The following is a 12,701-nucleotide window of genomic DNA, read 5'->3' as shown; positions in this document are numbered from 1 at the left end:
GAACTGATCAACCAAGTGGAAGTACTGGGAACCTTGGAAGGAAGTGATCATGTTCTTTTGGGTTTCAAGATACAGAGGCAGGGGAAGACTGAGTGTAGTTGGACAAGCATTCTGGACATAAAGAAAGCTGACTTCAAATATCCAATAGAAAGAAATATTCAATGAGAAGGGAACCCAAGATGGATGGGAGTTGTGTTATGATCTCTCCCTCTTAATTCTGCTTTTACTGGGTGGAGAACCTTTTTGGCTACATGGGCCTGATCCTTATATTGGGATTGGTGTTACAGGCCAAATTAGACAGTTGGGCAGGACCACCTGCCTATCAATCACATGGTATCATTATATCACATGATTGACAGGTGGGTTGTTCCACTTGCCATCTCTTGCATTGGCTGTTGGGTATCATGTGTGAAAGGAGTCCCTCTAGCAGCAGATCTGCAAGAATGCTTCCTACATAAGCAACAGGTATGCATTTGACATGAGTCTAGTCTGCCTCTGAAGACAGACTGGAAGCTTCAACTGGTTAGAAATTGGTTACCAGACTTTGGCCTCGTGTTTATACGTCAAAGCATACATAATTCGGATTTTATATAAATTTCATTGGCTTCCTGTTTCCTTCTGGGGTCAATTCGGAGTATTGATTCTACCTTTTAAAACCCCAAATGGCTTAGGAAAAGATATTACTTTAGGGCCCAGCTTACGTCTTGGGAAATTCAGTGAGCGTGCACAAAAAACAGGGCTGCCTTGTGGCAGAAATTCATCGGGTTCTCTCTTTGTATGTGTCTCATGAAAAATTGAAGACACTTATTTTAAAAGACTTTAATGTGCAGCACCTCATTTTGTTGACAGTCTTAATGTACAACTGTTACTTTTACTATTACCGCTATGAGGTTTCTGTTTTGCTTTGCTTTAAGTGTTGCTAGATTTTTGTTATTGCTTTTAGAAATTGTTTTTTGCACTTAACGGTAAAGGGATCCCTGATAATTAAGTCCAGTTGCGTACGACTCTGGGGTTGCAGCACTCATCTCGCCTTAAAGCCCAAGGAAGCCGGCATTTTACATTTGTATTAATTATATTATTATTTTCTCCTATTATTTTCTATACTAGTCTACGTACACTTAGTAGAAGAGTGGGGTATTAGTATGAAGAGGAGGAGGAGGAGGAGAATCTCAAGGGAAGGGAAACAGCCCAATGAAGAATCACCATACTCAGTGGCCACAGAATGTCCCCTGACTGATGTATCTGTGTAGAAACTGGAAAATCAAATAGGTGTGGAAGGATTGAATTTAGGAGCATCTATCTAAAGGTGAGAAACTTAATTCAATTTATAGCTTCTTCCTACAGAAAACCTGTTTTGCACATCTGGGATCATAGACAGAGTTGCTGAATTGTCACTTAGGCTGTTAGTCACCAGAAATAGGCTATAAAAAGAATGTATTATGATAACGAATAATTCCTGATACAGAAATGGAAGGTGAAAGGTTAAATCAACTGTAAATAACCAGTACTGGAAAATAGATGTGTTTTTCATATCTGCTCTCTAATGAGAATATAATTAAGCATAAGATATAAATTTCAGGTCTTTAAAGAAATTCAGTTCCTGAATTTTGCTGACAGTGAAATGGGGAAAATCTTTTTAATTGCGTTTTCTTTATTGCATTTTTCATTATTTCTTCATATTTCCAACTAGTTGCTTTAAATATTTACAGATTTGTTCTCAATATCTTTTGCCCTGGAAGAGCTGCATTCAAATAATGTATAGCTTTGTTTTTCATTCTGATATGGGTTTCATTATTTGAAAATTTAATTAATGTGAAGAGACTGTGAGAGGTTGTCAGCTTACAGCCACAAAGTGATCCTGGGAAGTAGAATTCATTTCAGCCAAAAACCAAAACAAAGGCAGCCATATTTCATACGTTATCGTGTATCTTGTAGAAGTACTAATGATATAATGGAGCTGGTGAACTCGGGAAGAAGTAAACAAAAGATTATGAGTATAATTTCAAAGAATAACAGCTACTTCAGGAACATTTTCTTCAGTGTTATCATCTGAGGAAATAAATCACCCCTCCAATAGTGAGTTCATTACTCTCCTGATGACAGAAATGAAGGCAAATCAGGAACACAAAAAAAGAGGAAGAAATCATCACTGGGGGACGCCAATGTTCGCAGAAGTACAAAAACAACATTATAAACATGCAGAAAGGGGAGATAACATGCCCCCCCACAAAAGCAGTCCAGTGAGAACTGAGCATGCTCATGACACCAGAAGTCACAGAGTATTGTGAATTGGCTTGCTTGAGCCTTTAATAAGTTATAATGTTCTAGTGGATTGAACCCTGAATAAAAGCATTCCTGTTAGAGGGGTAGATAGACTGTAATATTTTGTTGCACATCTTAGTGGTATAATAATAAATGTGAAATCTTGTGATTGGTGATAGAGGCACTTTATTGTTATGGTACTGTTTGTTGTTTGCTGCTGCCCAGCAAGGGACTCACCTGCTGCTGAGGGCCTGAAGGGCCTTGCCTGCCTCCTTCCATCTGGGCAGAGAGGGCTCCATTTTTGTTATTTAAATTGCTTTTATTTTTTATCTATGTCATTTTAAATTGTGATTGATATTAATGCTGTATTCTTAGTTTTAAATTTTATGATTTATGTGGAAATTGTTTTCCATTTGGTTGTGTACTTTTTGATGTGTTTTATTTATTGCTTATGAGTTTTGTTATGTTGGTAATTATGTAAATCTTGTCATGTTGTAAGCCGCCTTGAACATGGCTTTTACTCTGGAAAGGTGGCATACAAATATAATGATGATGATGATAAGGAATGCTAAAGTGGCAACCCTATACACACATATCTGGGAGTTAGGCCCATTGAATTCAATGAATTTTACCTCTGAGTAGATATGTGATATGAATGCTTGAGTCTACATTATTTATTCTGCTTACCATTAGTGTGACATTTCAGGTCACCATTTCTTACTACACTGTTCCATTAACCAGAGCATCCTCAGTCGAAAAGTTTAAAAAAGCAATTGTTCCACATAGTGCACTTTAGTGCTTTCATTCAACTCTAATGCACTTGGTATGTAAATAAGGAGCTGTGATTTGTTAATGACTAGAGGAGACAAAAATACCCGATGAAGGGGCGCTGTGATAACTATTTTGCATGCATTATAGTGCAAATGTTAAGCGAGAGGTGCCAAAATAAAGTTTTCTTTAGATATAGTGGTTTCACTAAGGTACCACAGATCGCAAGATAGATTGTTACAGGGCACGTGGTAACCCTTTGCTCTTTCTGCTCCCATGGCTCACACTATAAGGAAGAATTGTAGCCATTTCATTCTTCATTTGTTTGAAATGTTTCATATCCTGCCTTTCAGTATACAGTTTCAAGGTAACTAACAACAAATTAACGGATATGGTAATTAGTTTGACTTCACCCCAAAGGCGCACTCTTCCATTGTCTCCCGAGACAGCAATGCCAACAATGGTAATTAATTAATTAAATTCTGAACAAGGATCTGTAAGAAAGGATTGGTAGTAAAGCAGCATTAAAGCAATGATATGGCAGTCCCATAGGATAGCAGTAAAAAGCAAGGAAAAAGTATACCATCCATTGAAAACTTGGGAGAATTGAATTTCCTTACCCTGATGCCTCAAAGTTAATAGGATGTGAATGTCCCTGAAGATGGTATTTCCCAGCTGAGGAACCATCAAAGAGAAGGCCCTATCACTAGTCACCATCCACCTCTGAAGATGGGAACACCTGCAGCAGGAATTCTGAAGATACATCAAGTGATCTTTCTCAAAACCGTATCCCAAACCAGATAGGGCCTTTGCTTTGTTACTTCAGAATAAATCCAGCTGTACTTAATAGTATCTACTGCTGAGTAAACCTGTGCACAAATTAGAGCTACATGCTACTTTTTGTATACATCTACTTCCTCTTTGCACACTTGATTCCTTGCTTTTATATACAACAGATACCCAGTTTGAACCTTGACCACATACATAGAGGCATTCCTCAGTGGCCTCCATGTGGCCACTATAATGTTTGAAGCTACCTTTTCTATCTCTTGTTGTCTAGTGTCATATGAAATGGACATGATGCACTGAGCACATCTTCCCTACCTGTTTACTGGCATCTCTTGTTGTCTTTAAGCTCTGGGTCCTACCAAGGGTGAAACGTCCAAAGACAGGCAATTTCACAATAAATAGTGAAGACTCCTGTCAAACATTCAGGGATCCACTAAATATCATTGTCCTGAGGCCTCTAGTAATTTTAATTGTATCTGGACTGTAAGTATTAAACAGCAAATTGAAAAAACCCACACTAGTAGCAGCACTAAAAGAAAGCTTGTAATGAGCAGGCATACTTTTCACCAACATCATGTCTTAAAAATATTCATTGACTGTTGCCTACAAGAACTTGCCAATCAGATAATAGGATTTTGACTTTAAAAATCATTATGAAACTGTTGTGTGAGCTTTTCTTTTGGGGGGCGTGGAGGGAAAGATAAAATTTTAAAGCAAATAAATTAGAAAGCTCAATTTGAAAGACATTTCTAAAATACAACTGGCATTCTGAAAGCTCCAAAGGTTATGGATGTTTTGTCCCAGAATTTGATAACAGCACAACAGAAATGCAATATTAAAAAATAGGAAAGCCGTTTCCATTATTGGCTTCTGCTTAAGAGAATTTCATTACATGAACATTATAAAATCAATCTGAGAATAAATATTAAATGCCGATGTTCAACAAATATTAATGCAAGTTGGAAGCAGTTAACCAGTCTAGGAAATTAAAACAAACCTCAGGTGCAGAGTTACAAGCAGCAATAAAAGCCTCAGGGCAAATTTGATATGGGAGATTGCACAAAGGGTCTCTCTCCCCCCACTTCTCATAACATCTAGAACTCATTCATCTGATGAAAGAGATCGGCAATAGAAAAGGGAGTATTTGATGTGTAATACCACACATCAAAATGTGATGATGGCTGCTAGATTAGATGGCTTTAAACAAGGATTTGACATAGTCCTATAAGACATAAATTTGGCATCAGCTACTAACCAAGACAGTTGGGTAATCCCCAAGTCCACAAGCATTATACCACTTAGTATCAGGTGACAATTAAGCAGCTGAGCTCCCTGAAGCATTTATCTGCCTGACTACCATTTGGAAACAGGATGCAGGATGGGTGTGATCTTGCATTGATTCAGTATGACAATTATAATGTTTTTAGGTGTTCAATACAGACTTTGAGGCTTCTCTCCTAAACCCACTGACTAGGCAGTAATCCCCAGTGAACTTAATGAAACTTACTTCTGAGTAAACATGTGTATGATTGTGCTGTTAATATTTATATTGTTCAGAAGGACTGAAAGCATGGGCCTCAGTGTAGAACTTAGATCTTGAATTGAAATATCTTTCATAAAATGGCAAAACAGAGCAAATGCATCCTTAAGTCTGAGGGCTCCTCAGTTTATTCAGCATTCATCCTGATTATTTGCACAAAGCTTACATGGCAATTATACAGTGTCTGCTCTTTACTGAGCATTTGTTCTGATTTGTTTGCAGAAAGGCTCTATGATGATGAGCATTCAGCTAAGCTGTTCAGGTGCAAGAAACCCACTGTTTAAAATGATGCATTTTTGCGGTAAGGAAAGTGATGGGCAAATGCATTCATCATACATTCTGGTGCATTATCCCATCACTTTCTTAACTACAAAAAGTACATTTTTAAAAAGTGGATTTGTTGTACCAGAGCCAAAATTTCATGCCTAAACTTCTAGTATGTCCCACAAAATACTGACTGTTCAGAGCTGGCCAGAACCAAATCAGATAGCTGCACTGAAGAAAAGGGGATTGCTAAACAGTTTGTGAATTGTGGAAGTGGTTGAATGAAAAATGAAAATCAGACTTAATAAGAACCTTCTGCTTTATAATTTGCATGTTTTAAAAGACTGACATCTGAACACTACTTTTCCTTTTAAGAAATGTATGGAGATTTTAAAAATAGAGCCTTTTAGCCAGAAAGGTATTAGGAATAGTTACACTTTTTTTTTTAACAGCAGATTTATAAAAGAAGCACCATCTTTCTAGCCTGCGCAGTCTAATCTAAAGCAACTGGTAGCACCACATGCCTGAATGGACATTCGCCTTAGGGTGAATCAGACCTTTGGTTTATCTTTGTTGATACTGTGTATTTTGATGAGCAATGTCGCTCCAAGTCTTAAGCAGGTTATGGTCTTTCCCAAGTCTTTCCACCTGATTAATGTTTATTTACTAGAGACAACGGGTATTAAACTTTGTAGCATCTGCTTGCAAAACATGTGCTGTGCTACTGAGCTGTGACTCCCCACCCCCTGGGACATTTCCTTTGTCCGAGAAGGCTGTGCCCCTAACTCCAGATGGGTAGGGGATAATTGTAGAAATGAAGTGGCAAGGAAAATACACTGGACATTTTCAGAGGCACTTTTCATTATTACTGCATGTTTCATCTCATTAATTTGTATGAAATACTGACTGGATTGTGTTGTTTCTCCTCCACCCCATCAAGAGATGAACTTAATTTTATTTCATTTCTCCCCTACAATGTTACTGACATAAGCCACAATGAACTTCCATTTTTGCAAGCCCCTGTACTGTGTGGTACTTTTAGATGAATTGTGTCCTAGCCTTCAAGGAAAATTGCTTCTCACCTTCCATGGCACTGATGGCCACCCATCCATAAGGCCAATAAGGACCCCCGGACGATTAAGTCCAGTCAAATGCGACTATGGGGTTGCGGCGCTCATCTCACTTTCACGCTGAGGGAGCTGGCGTTTGTCCACAGACAGCTTTCCAGGTCATGTGGCCAGCATGACTAAACTGCTTCTGGCACAACGGAACACCGTGACAAACCCAGAGCACACGGAAATGTCGTTTACCTTCCCGCCACAGTGGTACCTATTTATCTACGTGCACTGGTGTGCTTTCGAACTACTAGGTAGGCAGGAGCTGGGACAGAGCAACAGGAGCTTACCCCGTTGCGCAGATTCGAACCGCCAACCTTCTGATTGGCAAGCCAAAGAGGCTCAGTGGTTTAGACCACAGCGCCACCCGCATAAGGCCAATAAGGTAAATGCATATAAGGCCAATAAGGTAAATGGAAAATATGACACAATCCTGTGTGTTTTCCTGGAACTGTGTTTATTTCCATGTATATAGAATTGTAGCTCTAGTCACTAGATTGATACATCCTGTGGAATTTGATATCCCAGGGTTATGTGAGAATATACCTTAAGAGAGTTTGTACTATGGAATGGAGAGGATGATTATATATTTTACTTGGCCAGCAGCATTTTCTGAAGACAGTTTTCAATAGAGATGAAGTTGTCCTTGAGGCACAATTCCGCATCTTACCATATGTTCTAATTTCCTGTGATTCTTAGGCAGCATTTCAAGAACATAAATCAAAATCACAACATGAAAATAAATTTTGAATGAAAATGGATACTCTCCGCCTCTCTTTAACAAGACAGGAAATATACGTATGCAGTGCAACACACTTTATCCAAATTATGGGGTGTGTTTAAGATAACATGCAGTTCTGGGGGTTTGGATCAAAACCTGACACAGAATAGCAGTGGAGGGACACAGTAAACTTGGAAAAGAAGGGGCAATAGTCATATTATAGAGGGAAAGGCCAGGAGCTCTTAATGAAATCTACAAGTCTCAATCCTTGAAGTCATTAACTCAAATTAAAGCCAAATCATGCCTACCCAAGAAGACTTCCAAAAACAACATTCAGATTTGCATCTAATCATCAGACCATCACAAAATAGCTCAGAAGGTAGAGCATGAAACTCTTAATCTCAGGGTCATAGGTTTGAGCTGCATATTGGGTGAAAGGTTCTTGCATTGCAGGGCGCTGGTCTAGATGATCCTTGTGGTCCCTTCCAACACTATTATTCTGTTATTGTGGACTTGGTGCTGGTGAGTGTATGTCTATGTGGTCTATATGTACGTCTGTGCACTATATGACCATAAAGAAGGCTGATCGCCGAAGAATTGATGCTTTTGAATTATGGTGCTGGAGAAGACTCTTGAGAGTCCCATGGACTGCAAGAAGATCAAATGCATCCATTCTTAATGAAATCAGCCCTGAGTGCTCACTGGAAGGACAGATCGTGAAGCTGAGGCTCCAGTACTTTGGCCACCTCATGAGAAGAGAAGACTCCCTGGAGAAGACACTGATGCTGGGAAAGATGGAGGGCACAAGGAGAAGGGGGCGACAGAGGATGAGATGGTTGGATAGTGTTTTCGAGGTTACCAGCATGAGTTTGACTAAACTGCGGGAGGTAGTGGAGGACAGAGGTGCCTGGCGTGCTCTGGTCCATGGGGTCACGAAGAGTCGGACACGACTAAACGACTAAACAACAACAACGTGCACTATATATCTGTAGTGTGCATACATATGTATGTACGCATACATTGCCTATGCCCAGTTCTGACATGTGACCTATTCAAGGGTGGCTGACAGTCAATACGGTCCACTGGCCAAAAAAATGTTTTTTTTAAAAAAATATTTTTGTCCTGCCCCTTCCCCCAAAGGAGCCCGGGGTTGCAAAAGGTTTGCCTACCCTGTCGTTGAGCCTCATCTAGTTAATTTTGCTGTCTCCTCTCAAACTCCATTTTGAGATTGGAACTAAATTCAAACTCTATGCTTTCAACATCAAGGTAGCGTCCTATCCTCCAGCTTTACTTAGTGTACAACTTGATAAAGAATTCTGGGTTGTGTATTCTCTCTTAAACAAGAGAATGCAGTGAATAGACCTGAAAAACTTGCTCACAATTTTGTGGTTTTGCTTGGTATTAATAGAGGCTTGGCTTTCTGTGAATTTTTGTTCCCTTGCCCCCAGTCCAACAATGTTTTAACCACCTCAGCAACTTGCAGGCAGCAAGTGATCCTATGGAAATTTCCCAGTCATTAACTGGTGGACCTTCCTCCTACCCAGCACGGGATGTACACAATGCATGCAAATTGCTTAAAATGTTTACAATGCTTCCAAAAGCAGATTGTTTTACTTGCATAGTTATCACTGCTATTATGTAGTATAGGTAAAAGGTAAAGGGACCCCTGACCATCAGGTCCAGTCGTGGACGACTCTGGAGTTGCGGCACTCTTCTCACTTTATTGGCCGAGGGAGCCGGCGTATACCTTCCGGGTCATGTGGCCAGCATGACTAAGCCGCTTTTGGCGAACCAGAGCAGTGCATGGAAACGCCGTTTACCTTCCCGCTGCAGCGGTACCTATTTATCTACTTGCACTTTGATGTGCTTTCGAACTCCTAGGTTGGCAGGAGCAGGGACCGAACAACGGGAGCTCACCCCGTCGCAGGGATTCGAACTACCAACCTTCTGATTGTCAAGCCCTAGGCTCAGTGGTTTAGACCACAGCGCCACCCGTGTCCCCCCCCTTTTTTTGCAGAAAATGCTGCTGCTGCTTTCTGGAAAAGGGTATCTTGAACCCAGTTGCTATTTGATCTGCACTACTAACCTATTTATTTTCAGGTTATGGCATCGGTTCTTGTTTTAATATCCCCAGCTGGTTTGAGACAAAGGTACTTAAAGGACCACCTCTCCTTATATTTTCTTCTCCAAGCATTTTGTTCAACTTCCAAGCTTCTGATTTGGATTCCTTTGAAAGTTGATGTAAGGATATGCAGTAGGCAGGCCCACCAAGCCACAACACTACATATGCTTATTGATTCTAATTTAAAACCAGAATGAGCATAATACATTTTGTTTCCTGGGCAGAGCAGCTAATGGGATTCCCCATCCCATGTTGAGAAGCACAACATGGTCAAATTATTTTGGCACCTGAGGCAGAAAATCCCACAACTATAACTACTTCTCCTGCTCCCTAGTAATAATAAATTAAATAACTAACAATTGTTGCCTTTTCATCCAAAACTAGCTGCCTCAGGTACCCACCTCACTCTCTCTAATGGAAGGGTACAAGGAGTAGTGGGGTATCAGAGTTGTCTTTGGCATGAGTCCTCATCTTTTTGGATCTTCTGTTTTGTTTGTTTTTATGCTATGATTATGTTGGTGCTTTTATGTTGCCGTTTGTTTATTTATTTAACAAAAATATATACTACTTGATTATGCTAACAAACCTTTAAGCAGTTTACAATATATTAAAATTCTCAATAAAAACAGGGATCTAAAAGCATTCAAAAGATGATGAAAATCAACAAATTGATGCTAGCTAAAAAGAGATAAAACACTTGTAACTTCCTTACTGTTCTTATTTGTTGTAATCATGTTTTTATTGTTCAAGCATAATTTTTATTTTGTAAGCTGCTCTGTTGCTTCTGAATAAGAGAGATTGGGCACACACAAAATAAGCAATTACTATGAGGTATAAATGTGCTCTTAAAATACTGTTTTCTTGTAATTTAATCTTGATTGTATCAAAGTGTGGGCCTTTACACTTTACTGAGAATCTTTCCCCATTTCAGAGAAAACTCTTCTACCCACCCACCCAAATTTGAAATGGTATTCCAGTTCCTTCATCATCGATAGTCAATGTGATCATTTTGACATCTGAAATGTGCCTTGTGATCTTAGCTGTGCAGAGCAATTGAGATATCCATCAGTGGCAGTTCCTGCTGAAGCAATCCCGCAGGGTATGCATATGCCAGAGATCAATGCAAGCACTTGATAAAAGGCTATTACAAATATGACTGAATATGCATATATATATGAAAAGCAGAAAAATATGTTCATCTCGTCCTAGTACTTTCGGAAAGATGAAAATGTAAAGGGTTGTGTAAAAAATGGTCCCTAAAAGTTTAGAAAATTGTCACTTGTTGCCTTAGCTGAGTTGAAAGGCAGTTTTCAATCAGCAAAACAACTTTTTCCTGCCTTGAGATAGTGAGAGCCTGAGGCAAGTAGGGAAAATTGAAGCTACATGAGCTTCCTCTGTCAGAGATGCAGCTGAAAGAGATACACTAAGAATATGCTAAAACTGTAAGATGATAGATTTGATTGGATCAGCTTGTCCTGGTACAGAGGAGTATACTAGCTTTCAAATTACATGCTCAGACCAATCATGTGGAAAGTCTCTTGTTTACCTCTCTTGAACCATTTGTAGTGGATGCATGAATGAAAGCTAAAGCTCCAGAGGCTATCTCTGACCTCCTAACAAGAACAGTTAGTTACATCTTTAGCAGAATTACTGAAGTCCTTCCAGCTCTTTCACTCATATTTTATGCATGGCTATTTTCTTGAATTTCTAATTTGTGTTTCAGAATGCATTGATGATTTAGTTCGCTCATAGGATATAGATTAGAATGCCTTTTAAAAAGCAACAGTATTCATCTCAATATTGAGATGTTTATGTATCCTTGATGATATTCCAGAAGATGGGGCAGATTTTCAAGATCCCCTCTATTTAATAAGGGACCTTGATGCCATGTGCCCTACTTTACAGAGGACAGCCCTTCAGAAGTACTCCCAAGCTGCATGCTCCTTCAGATGGAGTGTGCTCCTTCAGGGCATTGTAAACCTGTGAGAGGTAAAACTACAGTGCCTAGAATTCTTTGAAGGGAAAGCACTATACGGTAGTAACACTCAATCCAGTGAGCAAGTGCTGTGGGTAGAATTTCCAGCACTCAAACATGCGAATAAATGTCTAGTGCACACACCATACTGTCATGTCTGGCTATAAATAAAAATCAGGCAACCAGAAATGTAATGAGGCTGAACAAAGTAAACTAAAATAAGCTAAAGGATACCATTCAATTGCCCAGTTTTTGAAAAGTAGACAAGGACTTTTCTTTTTCATGATTTAGCAAGGGGAAAAGCCAGAAAAGCTAAGCCTTACTGTTAATTGGTCTATTTATATAATGTTTGCAGCCACGTTGGTCCATTATAATAATAAAAAAATAAAAGCAAACATTTATTGGGATTAAGCAAAATGTTACAAAACAGTCAACAATCATTTTAGGTGTCTCTTTGAGGCTGTATGTTATATTAAACAAAAATAGCCAAGTGAGCATAGTGACTTATATAACAATCATGCACTGTTTGAGAAGGCATCAAATTAAACAATGTGTGGGCTTATACATGGTGATCGTGTTAAGATATTAGGGCATGTGAGCATGCACAGGCAACTGAGCATGGTATAATACGCACAGTGACTCATATACTGTAACAATCTTATGCTTTTTTAGCAGAGCCCCAAATTTACATTAAATGTAGACTAATATGTAGCGACCATTTTCAGATATCAGGGCATGTGGTACTGCACATCTTTGTGCATGTGATGAAGCAAAGTATAATGCATTGTCTGAAGACCATTGTGTATGAGTCACTTTGTGTTATGCTATGCTTTGTCAACTGCACATGCACACACACCCCTGCAATATCTGCAAATGATCACCATATTTGGTGTGATTTTGGTGCTTTTGTGAAAAAGTACACGGTTATTATATGACACACCAAGTATTATATTATGCTCAAATATTAAACTGGCCTTGCGTGCACACACGTGTGCAATAGCACATGCCTCATATAGCATACCTCCACATGATCACTACATATTAGTCCACATTTGGTGTAAACTTGGTGCCTTTGTTGCTTGTCTGCAAAAACTACATAATCTTTGTGAAAAGTTGTACTGTGCTACCACAGTTATACAGTGGTA

Source organism: Podarcis raffonei, chromosome 10 (genome assembly GCF_027172205.1).
Source record: "Podarcis raffonei isolate rPodRaf1 chromosome 10, rPodRaf1.pri, whole genome shotgun sequence".
In the NCBI taxonomy this organism is placed as follows: Eukaryota; Metazoa; Chordata; class Lepidosauria; order Squamata; family Lacertidae; genus Podarcis; species Podarcis raffonei.
The sequence above is the reverse complement of the archived record's forward strand: the minus strand, read 5'-3'. Positions refer to the sequence as shown.